Source organism: Squalius cephalus (genome assembly GCF_949319135.1).
Source record: "Squalius cephalus genome assembly, chromosome: 5".
NCBI lineage: Eukaryota > Metazoa > Chordata > Actinopteri > Cypriniformes > Leuciscidae > Squalius > Squalius cephalus.
The window spans coordinates 32,290,701-32,303,213 of record NC_137126.1 but is presented as its reverse complement, the minus strand read 5'-3'; the positions used below and the strand labels follow the sequence as shown (position 1 = coordinate 32,303,213).

General features: G+C 37.4%; 1 protein-coding gene across 4 annotated transcripts in view; it reads left to right on the top strand.

Moving 5' to 3' along the window:
- Positions 1 to 12,513, top strand: part of camkk1a (calcium/calmodulin-dependent protein kinase kinase 1, alpha a) — a 91,734-nt gene that overhangs the window by 27,342 nt on the left and 51,879 nt on the right. For 2 of the 4 annotated variants that reach the window (XM_079871944.1, XM_079871942.1), the window contains exon 1: positions 10,619 to 10,806. The exons of the other annotated variants lie outside the window; for them this stretch is intronic. The gene's annotated coding sequence lies outside the window, so the exon portion shown is untranslated. Of the gene's footprint in view, positions 1 to 10,618; positions 10,807 to 12,513 lie in introns of those variants that run through there. 4 annotated transcript variants of the gene reach the window in all.

Genomic DNA, 12,513 nt, shown 5'->3' with positions numbered 1-12,513 from the left:
ACCGTTTTTCTGCTGGCCCTCGCCTCAGTAAAACGTGTGGGTGACTTGCATGCGCTATCAGTTAGCGCGTCGTGTCTCGAGTTTGGACCTAACGACTCGTTAGTCATTCTCAAACCTAGACATGGCTATGTCCCTAAAGTGTTGGGTACTCCTTTCAGAGCACAGGTTATCTCCCTCTCAGCCCTGCCGCCGGCAGCCAGCGAGGTCGATAATAACCTCCTTTGCCCTGTCAGGGCGTTAAGGCTTTATATTACGCGCTCTGCAGCCTTCAGGCTCTCAGAGCAGCTCTTTGTTTCGTTTGGTGGGCACACCAGGGGTCTCGCCGCCTCGAAACAGACGCTATCCAGATGGATAGTGGACGCTATTGCGACAGCATACGCGTCCAAAGACCTGCAGTGCCCTCTGGGCATACGGGCTCATTCCACCAGAGGCGTTGCCTCATCGTGGGCATGGTCCAGTGGGATTTCCATTTATGACATTTGTACGGCAGCAGGCTGGGCCTCCCCGTCTACATTTGTTAGGTTTTATAACCTGGAAGTTCCCGCCCTGCAGGCTAAACTTCTTGCAGTCTAAAATCATGTTCATGCCCTGCTCTTCGCAGGCTGGATATTAGATTTGACTCTTCTGGTCGAGCCGCACTTTCAGGGAAAGCTTTTATATACAGACCGGCTGCGCCGCTCTGTTTCTCCCTACGGGTGCTTATGTACATGTGTTGGCCCGCATTGCTGGCCACCTCTCTCCCCACTCTTCACTCCCCGGGTCCCCTCCCCCTGGAGTTGTGTGTGGATGCATGGCGCGCACGGCGTTGACAAAGGGTTCCCGTAGCGTAAGTTCCTTACGCAATACGAGAGAACCTCTCGTAAGAGAACGATACTCGGTTACTCACGTAACCTCGGTTCTCTCTAGAGAGGGAACGAGTATTGCGTTCCCTGCCGTGCTTGCGCCTCGAGCTCATGTCGCTTCATTCGACAGAAACCAGAGAATTAAGCCTCCGAGCCCTGTTTTTATACGCTCTGACGCCGCCCCTTCTGGCGGGCTGTGACGCGCGAGGGCGCGCGCACCCTGATTGGGCGTGACGTCACGCGGGGCTCACTGGTAGGCTTAAGCAGTTGCCGCGCGGCAGCCAATGAGCACGCAGTATTGCCCGCTCTAGCTCTGCTGTGCTGCCTGCTGCACTGCGTTGACAAATTATGAAAAATTAATTAAGGATAATTTTTTGGCTTCAGTATCTCGAGAAAAGATGACTTTTCCCGTAGCGTAAGTTCCTTACGCAATACTCGTTCCCTCTCTAGAGAGAACCGAGGTTACGTGAGTAACCGAGTATCGTTTTTTTTAACAAGCTGTTTAACATTAGCCAGCTTAAAAGTTTTTGGTACGTATCCCAATGACAAAGATGAATTAATGATATTAAGAAGAGGAATTAAAAAATTAATAAAATATTAGGAATTAATAATATTATCTATGACCTCTGGAAGCATCTCTTTCAATAGCTTAGTCGTTAAAGTCATTACTGCTGTGCTGCTTGGAAACGTCTGGGGTTGAAGCTTTATTTTTCGTTAATTTATCCACTGTTTCAAATAAATACCTAGTGTAACCCAGGTTAAATAAAGGAGATCAAGTGTAATTTATTCACAATTTATTAACATCTAATTTCCTTAATAAAGGTTTAAAAGTGATGTGTAAAAGCGGTTTAGGTAAAACTGTTGAAGTTTTAAATTATTATTAGTTGAATTGTTATTGACCAATGAGAATGCTCCGTCACCACGCGCTGTGTGTGTGTACGCGCGCGCGCCTGTGTAACGAAAAAAGAGAGAACTGAACGTAGAGGAGAGAAGACGTGAGTTGATCTCCGTGATCGAAGATAACATTATATAATTAAGAGAAAAGTAGAAACACCCGTTAATTTGATTCATTTCATATCGTGAAGTGTATGGAGAAGTTGAGTGAATGTTATTGAGTCACATTTTACTCCGGTGAGTCAGCATAACCATATAAATGGAAAAAGTTCATGTATAAACTTAATAACACGATGAAAAAATATTAATTTGTTCGATCAAACAATGCTTAATTCCATTTTCATGTCGCATTTCAACCGTCTGTGGGTATAGTGAACCGCGTGGGTGTTCCTCGTTCACTGACGCCATTGCTGACCGTGCGTGCCTGTGAGACGCGCCTGGGTGAAAGCAAAAGACGATAAATATAGAGGTAAATGATTAATATAGGATTAAAAGTTCTTGTGGAAACAATATTGCTATGTTCTATTGTTTAATTTTACCATTTCATTCTAAATTACTATAAGTGTGGTCATAGTGAACCGCGTGGTTATTCCTCCATTTCAGTTCACCGGCGCCATTATTGGTCACATGCGCCTGCGTGAGAAAGATCAAATGCGATTGTTCTAGAGGTAAATTAGTGTAATTTATCATTTCTTGAAAAAATGATATTTGTATGTTTAATTGTTTGTTTTGATTGTTTCGATCTTTGATGTGAAATTATTTCTGAAATCACTAAATGAGTGCTCTGGTCTGTGAACAGGCCAGGTTTTTTTCTTCTTCCCTGTATTTCTATTTTTTTTCCTTGGTTCCACGGATTGTGATCTTCTGCGACATCCCTTGAAATTTCACGTTTGATGGCGAGCCACCCGAATCTGCTACAGAGAAAGGACGATTCATAAAGAAGAGGACAATATCCTTTCTTTCATTCTCCAGTCTTGCTTGTTAAGCAAGACAACTACTATTTAGAGACTATTAAGTTCCCTGTCGATTTTGACTGACAAATACAGGGACTGATAGGAAACTGATCCGTGTTTTTTTTTGAAGAGCACTGAACACTCTTTATGGTGTATGGTTACCCATAACCAAATTTGATTATTGAGATCCTTGCTTGATTAAACCATTGATAATTGTGACGTGTTGAGAAAAAACACGTTTTTAGAGAAAGAAAGAAACCACTCCATTATTTGCATTTTATTTTATTTCTTTTTGTCATTTCAATCACCTGTCTGTGTATGTTTTTGGGGTAAAAGAAGAGTGCACTCTCAAGGGGAGATTTTCATGCTTGAAATTTGTATTATTGCCTGATATTGTAATTCTGTTTATTATTTTCACTGTAAATCAAATTACATACCATTTCGTATTTAACTTGTGTTGCCTGTTGTTTCTCATCACAACCCGCTACCTCCTTTACGAATTTTATAATCTTCTGATAAATCTATTTGCACCAACAGCAATTCATTTAATTAATTAACTGTTAAATTCTTAGACACCTGTTACACTAGGGTTTTATTTTCTTCTAATAGGGTTGAAAAATAAGCAGATCTAGCAGCTTTTAAGGCCTCTCTGTACGCAATCGTGCTCTCTTTCCATGAAATGCGAAAAAATTCTGGTTTTGTTTTCTTCCAGTTGCGCTCCATTTTTCTGGCTGCTCTCTTAAGGGCCTGAGTGTGCTCGTTGTACCACGGCATTGGACTATTAACTTTAATCTTCTTTAAGCGAAACGGTGCGAAAAGTGCTGGAAAAGAGAGAGTCAAAAGTTTCTGTCGCAATATCAAGTTCTTCTAAGCTATCTGGGATGCTGAGATGATGAAACTGATCAGGAAGATTATTAATAAAGCAATCTTTAGTGGCAGAAGTGATAGGTCTAACACAGTGGTGCCCAATAGGTCGATCGCGATCTACCAGTCGATCGCAAAGACAATGCTGGTAGATCGCACATAATTTTAAAATATGCTTTTGTTAAATTTGAATAAAAATAAATATAGCATTGTCCTTCCTTCTTTTAGTTTCTGTATAACTTGCACTTGACGAATGAATTTTTACCAGGTGCGATTTTTTTTGTTTATTCGGTTGTCATGACAACTAGCCTGCTTCTGCTTTCCAGCTCAAGAGCTTCGGAGAACAGAGCGCGAAATTGTGAAGCTAACAGTATTCGGAATCGGTATAGCGTACACAAATGCCATTCATTAATTCATAATTTCCAACCATTTGAAAATAAACTGTTTGAAAATGATCAAAACACCGGTCCACCATGACTGATGACAATGTGGAGGCTGTTTGAGACTAACGTTAGCTATCAGCAGCATATGCCCGGATTATATAACAGTTAAAACTGTCGGATTCCAGTCAGTGCAAGTCATCAGAATAAGGCAAAATGTTGTAGGTATTTTGAGTTTAGTGTTAAAATTGAATATCAACAATGAACATTTATTATTATTTTTCTCCTTAACCCCTTAGCTGTCACCCCCCTTTTTGAGAATGGACATTAAAATGCACTATTCAAGCTTAAATGGTTGTAATTCAAGAATGCTTTGGAGTATAGACCCAAGTTTGGTCTTGTTTTAAAGGGAAAAAAATGCAGATTATTACTGAAGTGAAAGCACTTAAAAAAATTAAAGTATGAAAAAGTTATGGAAGTTTAAATTTACATTAAATCAAATATAATTTATTTAATATTTTTCTTTTATTTAAAATATATATTTTACAAAATATGTTTTACAAAAAAATACTATAAAATCAAAGCCATATATCTAACCAAGTTGTGTTCCAAATTTGAAGTTGATATCACAAAAATTGAAGTTCCCATGAGATTTTGTTTAGGCGTATTACCAAAAATAGCCACCGGGTGTCATTGAATTCCATTGAATTTAACTGTATGCATTCTACCATAACAAATTAATAAATTTCTGTCCAAATATCACTTCTGTCACAAAATATGGAACCTTGAGACTCAGACCTTTCTGACAATATGTGTTTTGTCAAGATTAAAAAATATTTTGATCATAAATTATGAAACATGATGACGCCCAAAAGGGGAGGAGCCTGATAAAATAATTTAGAGTACCGTTTCTATGGTAACACAATGTCCAATTTCAAAACAGTTTACACAGGGTGAATTCTGAGATCGTAAGCTTTCAAATGATACCTAATTTATGATAACTACTAAAATATGTGATGTAATAAAAAAGGCAATAAAAAAGATAATATTATATTTTAGAGGATAATATGTATATTATACTTTTTAGAGGATAATATTATTTTATACATTTTTTTTATTGACAAATACTAGATTAAATGTTTTATTATGAACTTTCAGCATGAAAACCAAAGTTTCAATTATTAAAAGTGTGTGCGTCGACTTTTTGTGACAAACGCCATAAACGCCTGTTATGATGTCGATTTTTTGAGGTGCACTCTTGTCATAAATTCATCTATTTATGTTCCTACATAATTTATAACAAAAAAAACAGTCCGAAATATCTATTTAGGAGTCTTAGAACTTTCCAACGATATATGGTTTGTCATAATTAGATTAGGATTAAATAGTAATATAGGGAAGTAAAGTTAGGCGTGCCGTATACGGTACGGTGACCCTTAATTACAAGATTACATGCAGTACTACTACTGTAGTAGCAACAAGCATTTGAAGTGTTTTTTTTTTTTTTTTATGTGTTTTTTAGTTGGTAGATCTCATTGTGTTGATCATTTTAAAAGTAGATCATCAAGCAAAAAAGTGTGGGCACCCCTGGTCTAACATATTTGTAACACGGAGTCAGCTTTGCAGCCTTGGCTAAATTAAGTTTACATGAGACTAGATAATGATCTGAGATATCATCACTCTTCTGCAGAATTTCAACAGCATCAACACTGATTCTGTGTGATAATATTCGATCTAGAGTATGATTACGACAATGAGTAGGTCCTGACACGTGTTGTCTAACTCCAATAGAGTTCAGAATGTCTTTAAATGCCAATCCCAATGCATCTTTTTAGTTATATACATGTATATTAAAATCACCAACGATTAGGACTTTATCTGCAGCCAGTACTAACTCTGATAGAAAATCAGCTCAAATGTGATTTATCATTTACATTAGATAGTGTTACATTAAGCACCAATACTTCAAAATAATTATATTTGAAACTAGACTTCTCAGTAATTCTGAAGATATTACTATAAATTACAGCAACACCTGCTTCCTGACCTGAGCCCCAATTCATCTTTGAGCTCTAAGACTATGTGCCATATTACTAGAGAGAAGAGCGGCACCATCCCAGGAGGGATGAATACCATCTCTTTTCAACAGGTCAGGTCTGCCCCAAAAACTTTTCCAATTGTCTATAAATTCTATAATATTTTGTGGACACCACTTAGACAGCCAGTCATTGAGTGAGGACAGTCTACTAAGTATCTCATCACTCCTTCGAACAGGAAGGGGGCCAGAGCAAATTACAGTGCCTGATATCGTACTTAGTAGTAGCTTACTTGTTCACACACCTCTTTAACGTTAATTTTAGTGATCTCCGACTGGCGGAGTCGAACATCATTAGTGCCGACGTGAATAATAATCTTAGAGAATTTACGATTAGCATTAGCCAGCACTTTTAAATTTACTTTGATGTCAGGCGCTCTGGCTCCCGGCAAACATGTGACTATGGTGGCTGGTGTCTCTATTTTCACGTTCTGTGTTATAGAATCGCCAATAACTAGGGCACTTTCAACAGGATTCTCAGTGGGTGTTTCACTGAGTGGGGAGAATCTATTTGTTATGGTAATCGGAATGGAAGAGCGGTGTTTTGTCCTGCGACTACAGCGTCTCACGGTCACCCAGTTGCCCTTCTGCACGGGCTCTACAGCCGGAACCGAACAATGTTCAGAGTTCACTAAGCTAGTCGCATCCAAAGCAGTATCTAAAGCCCTTGCATTCTTACTATCCTCGATTAAAGTTTGGATGCGTGTCTCTAGTTCTGAAATCTTCTCCGTCAGCCTGACTATCTCCCTGCATTTATCACATGTAAATCCCTCTGTGCTGACAGAGAAGGCTATGCTATACATGTGACACGAAGTGCAAGTGACAATAACAGGATAAGACATTACTCACCGTGTTTGTTGACTGATCCTACTTACCACAGTTGTTTGATAGACTCGTTAAAAGCGCGAAAGAGAAAAAAGACGGAGATGGCAGGTTAACAGGCTAGCGAGATACTAGCGTGTTGTGCTAGCGATAACGATTTAGATAAAAGCTAGCGATGTCAGATTAATGTTATATTAGACTATATCTAATATATATTGATGAGTAAGGTATATTTAGCAATATAAACAAAAAGGAATGATAGTAAATAGAGATTCAAAACAGAAAGCTATACGGAGCTTACAGACGCAAACCAGCAGCAAGGCAGACAGGAGCAATCGAGTCACGGCCTTTGTGATAAACTCCAAGCACTAATAAGGCAATAATGGATCACCATTAGTCAGGATATGGCCCAGAAGCTTATGCAGAAGAAGGGTCACCTCTAAATATTGTAAATATTGACACTGCATATATTTAATGTTTTTTGCCAATTAAAAGCCATTAAAACTTATGAAATACTTATCGTTGTTTTCCAGTATACCACAGAATCCTGAAGCAGCAAATCCTGAAGCAGCGAACTTTGCAAAACACAAAATTAGTCAACGCCAAAATTTTTGGCTACATCTGTATTACTTGTAGTATTTATTAATATTTTGAGTTTGATTCTTTAAAAATATTTTATAATTTCAGTTTTCATTTACATTTTTAAGTTAAAGTAATTATGTGATTTTTTTTTTTTTAGATTTTTTTTTGTGCGTGTTTTATTGTTTTGTTTTTATATTTGTTTTTATTAGTTTTTTTAAATTATTTATTTACCGAAAATGACTTTTACTAGTTTTAGTTTAACAACAACAACAACAACAACAACAACATTTTCCTGCACATCCATTAATATCTCATATTATTTTCATTTTACAGATTTCCTAGCATTTAAATCCGTTGCTAGATGTTTCTGCTTAGCCTTATTGCAGTGGAGCTGTTTTTAGTGTCTAGTGTTTGTATCTCCTGATATGGCTAGCATCATGTTTGTCTTTTGGCATAATGACCTTTCGCCACACATAGTGTTACACAGGGAGCTATCATCTCACCATTATACTGCTGTCCAGTAAGGTCTAGAGAAGAGACAGAGGACATTAGATAAAATCTAGACAGTGTCCATGTTGGGATAGACTATATTACAGTATGTTAAATATGAGTTTAGGCTTAATTATTGACAAAGCAATGCTGTTTTATGTCAAGATACAATAATCTTACAGCCAAAGCTCATGCTATGCATTGTGAAACTAGTCAATAAAACAGCCCAGCCCTGTTCATTTATTACCTGAGACACAGTAATATACAGCGTCATTAAAAGTTTGGATTTCCCAAAACAGTAACTAGCCTAAGTAAAATGTAAACAGGATGTTGCATTATGTTTTGCAGTATTGGTATCTACATAGCACATACAAATCTTTGTAATCCTCAAAGTACTCACAATTCTGTCATATTTAATGTAAAGAGGCCTGACTGCAGATTAATACCATCCATCCAAAGAGCCACAACTGTGAGTGAAATTTAGATTAAAATGATCCATTCCTTAAAATGATCCACATCATGTTTAGTCATTGTTAATGGACACACGGTCAGTAACCTCTCGATTTTATTTACCCTCATGTCGTTCCAATGCTATGTGACTTTTGAATTGAAATGAGAGTATTTATTATTATTATTATTATTATTATTATTATTATTAATAAAGAAATCTGATCCATATCTAGTAATCTGTGGTCATGTCTTTCATGGGAGGGAATCATCAACAATTCAACCTATTCACAAACTGGAACATTTTGAGACTCAAAATCACTGTGTTTCACAGTTGAAGGTATGAATTGGGTTGACTGTCAAAATAAAGATGTTAGAACAGTGTAAAAAGCCAACAAACAGTCTCAGAATCCCACCCGATGCTCAGACTTTACTTAACTAAAAATAAAAAAGGTGATTTCCGTTGTTCCTTTATTTCCCCAACTAAATTTACATATTACCCTTTTACTTTAATGGTGTTTCTGGACTTGCTGGAAAGGTACGTCCCTTTTACTGTATGTTGTGTTTGCGGTTTGTTTTGTTGCTTTCATTCTTCATTGCGTTGACCACTTCTATCTACAGTAGACACTCTTTTCTGTTGGATATGTTATACTTTTGCATAGTAGCGTATGTCATCTGGACTATATTTTGTTTAATTTAAATCAGAATTCCCACTTCTTTTGAGTGGGTTTTATTTGATTATCAGCAACATTATGTCTTCTCCCTGATTTTGCTACTAAGAAAACCATTAAAAATAGCATTTTTTATCTGAGTCAAAGCCATTTCTCTGTGCACAGAGCTTGTAAACTCTCTCTCTTTGCGCACACACAGTCAGTCCATGTCAGGTTATTTTCCAGCTCCTCTCTTTTCAAGCTTCCAGTGCTCTTAATTGGATTTGCCAAGATGAAGGGTGACACAATTACACAGGCAATGGTAAATTTCACAACATGTGCTCAAAGAAGCTCACCAATTTTCTTTTCCAATAACAAGATCTCGTTAAGTGTAGTCTAGTTTTTGTATCCATATTAGTTATTTTCCATGAAGTAAAAAATGTGACTGTTTACATTTGTATTTAAATGGACAATCCATCTCACTGATCATTCATTCATTGTTCATACACTGTACAATAAGGTTCAGTTTGTTCAGATAAGTGAGTGCACTAGGTATCACTAGGTAACTAACAACGAATAATACTTTTCAAGAATCCTTAAGAAATCTTTTACGGTTTCCACAAAAATATTAAGAAGCAATATTTTTTCAGCATCAAATCACTAATTATGAACAATAGCAAAATAAATATGAATTATTAAATGCTGTACAATGAAATGTTTGTCCAGTATTAATTTGTGTTATCTAATGCATTTAACTAATATTAGCAAATTGAACATTTTACTGTATTGTAAAGTGTTACTGATTCAGCTGTTCTTGAGTGATAGCTGTCCAAACACAGGTCTGTCTTCGCCCACACTGTCAAGCTTTGAGACATCTAAATCCTTTGTGGATTTGTGAGAGTAAGTCTCCTCATTAAAATGTCCTTTTGCATCCGATAGAGCAGCCAGGAAGCCAAACTAACAGGAGGACGAATGTGCAGAAGACCCTGTTATTGTTGCATCTTCTACATTTAACTTTTTCATTGTTTCTTTAAATGCCAGACCACAGAGAACATGGTAATGTCTTGCGTCTCAGTAAGTTATGTAAAAAAAGGTACATTCAGCAGCTTGAAGGACTTTTAATGGGGTAGGAAGAGCCGTGTGTGTTTGTGCGTATAAGAACCGTCCTCCTCGTTGGGCTGTTTTTAGAGGCACACAGTTTGAGTTGGGTGAGGTCCAGACTCTCTCAGGACAAGCATTCATTTCCACCATTCATCATTTATGAATGATGATTACCATCAGCTAAATTTAGTGGTGTGTGTGTGTGTGTGTGTGTGTGTGTGTGTGTGTGTGTGTGTGTGTGTGTGTGTGTGTGTGTGTGTGTGTGTGTGTGTGTGTGTGTGTGTGTGTGTGTGTTCTCTCTAATGCATCCTCACTGTTTCTAGAGCTTTTTTCAGTTGGGATATCCCCAGATGGATCTGATCCCCACAGCTTGCTTTAACTCAAGCACATCCTGTGAGCTGGTTATGCAGGTCTGCAAGTTTTTATTTGGATATGGGAAATGGGAAAACACCGGAAGCTCCTCCTCTTATGCCCCACCCACACTGGTTGCCCTATTCCCAGACAGGCGGTGACCTGTACAAAGGGACGCACTGGAGGTCTTAGCAACGTCTTATGCAGTGCAGGGAGGGGAACACCCTGGATGTCCCATGTTATGAACAATGGGTTCTTCTTCATCTGGGTCCCCTCCCTATAGAACGGATCATGCCTCCATCCACCAGCCGACCACTCAGGAAGCTCTCGGTCCATGTGAGTAAATGAAACGAGGCGATTTCATCTCTCTCCATCCGTTAATCCCAAATTCACTAGCTGGGGGTTAGTAGGGCACATAGAGGTCAGCTCAGGATTTGGCAGGGAAGGTGCCTGCTGCTATTTTTTTCTTAAATATGTCTCTGACTCGTCTTTTTAGAGTCTGTGGAAGGACGGTGTTTCGTATGTCTTCTCTCTATGACAACAGTGATATAGAGTGAGTGACCGTGGCTATAGTAGCTTCACTGAGATAATCTGCGTTATTCAATTAAAGTGACCCAGATTACAGCTTGACACATTCAAACCTGACACACTCTTGTAAGTTGCTTTGGATAAGTGTCTGCTAAATGCAAATATAAATGTAAATGAAAATGTGTGTTGAACGTTCCAGAGATGCTGTATATAAATGTTGCAGGATAGAAAAATTGTTTGAGATTTGACAATGTGAACAACAACTGTTTCTTGATTGGAGTGACAATACCCTACGCCCTGTTCAACTGGTTGAAAGTGTCAGAGGGCTTTGGTGAGTTTCTGGTTATATAGAACAAAATGATGTGGTCTTTGTGTGTCCTTTTTGCTTATTTGCCTTTTAGTTGTAAATGAAACCATATCTCAAGCTTGATTGATTCCCAAGTGTGTAATCCAATTTTACCCCTGACCTCAACTGACACTTTCATTTCATTTATCATGGTTAATTTCAGCTTTAATTGCACTAATGTACCCTGCACCGAACATGTAGGAACATTTGAGAAATATTGAGATATGAATGTACTGTATAGTTTAAGAAAGTACTATTGTATGTCACGCATCTATCAAACAGAATTCTACAGCATAAAACATAATAAAAGCTTTAGAGTAAATAATATAAACAGTTTTTAATGCCTTTTAATGAGTCTTGTGAAATATTTGTAATGTTTTTGAATTTTTAAAGTTTTTAAATTGAAATGGTTTTATATTTTGATATATACTATAATATATTTTAAAACATAATGTATTCCTGTGATAGCAAAGCTGAATTTTCAGCAGTGTCACATGGTCAGGAATCATTCTAATATGCTGGTTTACATTTCTTATTATCAATATATGTGGAAATTGTAACAAAATATAACAATGTAAAAGTTTCTACTGCCACTTTTGTTCTAAAGACTGTGAAAAGAATTTCACTGACAAAACCGAATTTACATGCTTTCATTTTGTGCTTTATTGGGATGATTTGTGTAGAAAGAGATGACTTTATTGGTAAAGAGAGAAATGTGTTGCTTTTTGTCAGCTATTCTGCAGAGTTTCGGAGATGGTGTTTGTTATCCATGATATATCCATAATGAACTCTTTTTTGGGCAGATTTTCTTAGTGTCTAATGTCTTTAAAACCATTTGAAATCATCTATGATTGTCTGATTTTACGAATTTAAATTAAGCATTTAAAATGAGTCAGTAAGGAGGCAAGATGAGATGCTCCAGATAAAGGATGTTAGTAGAATAAGTGTAGAGAGGAGAATGAATGTCCCCTGCTTGCTGCCCCCATGTGAACTGCACTCACATTAGTACAAGTGTGTGTGTGTGTGTTGTTTGAAATGGATCCTTCTTAATGGCTTAATGGATGCAATATAAAGCTGTTGTTGATTATAAAGTAGATGCTGAGACCGCTTCCTATGATTTTCCCATCACATCTCTTCATTTTCTTCAGTTTTTAAAAAATTGACCTTTA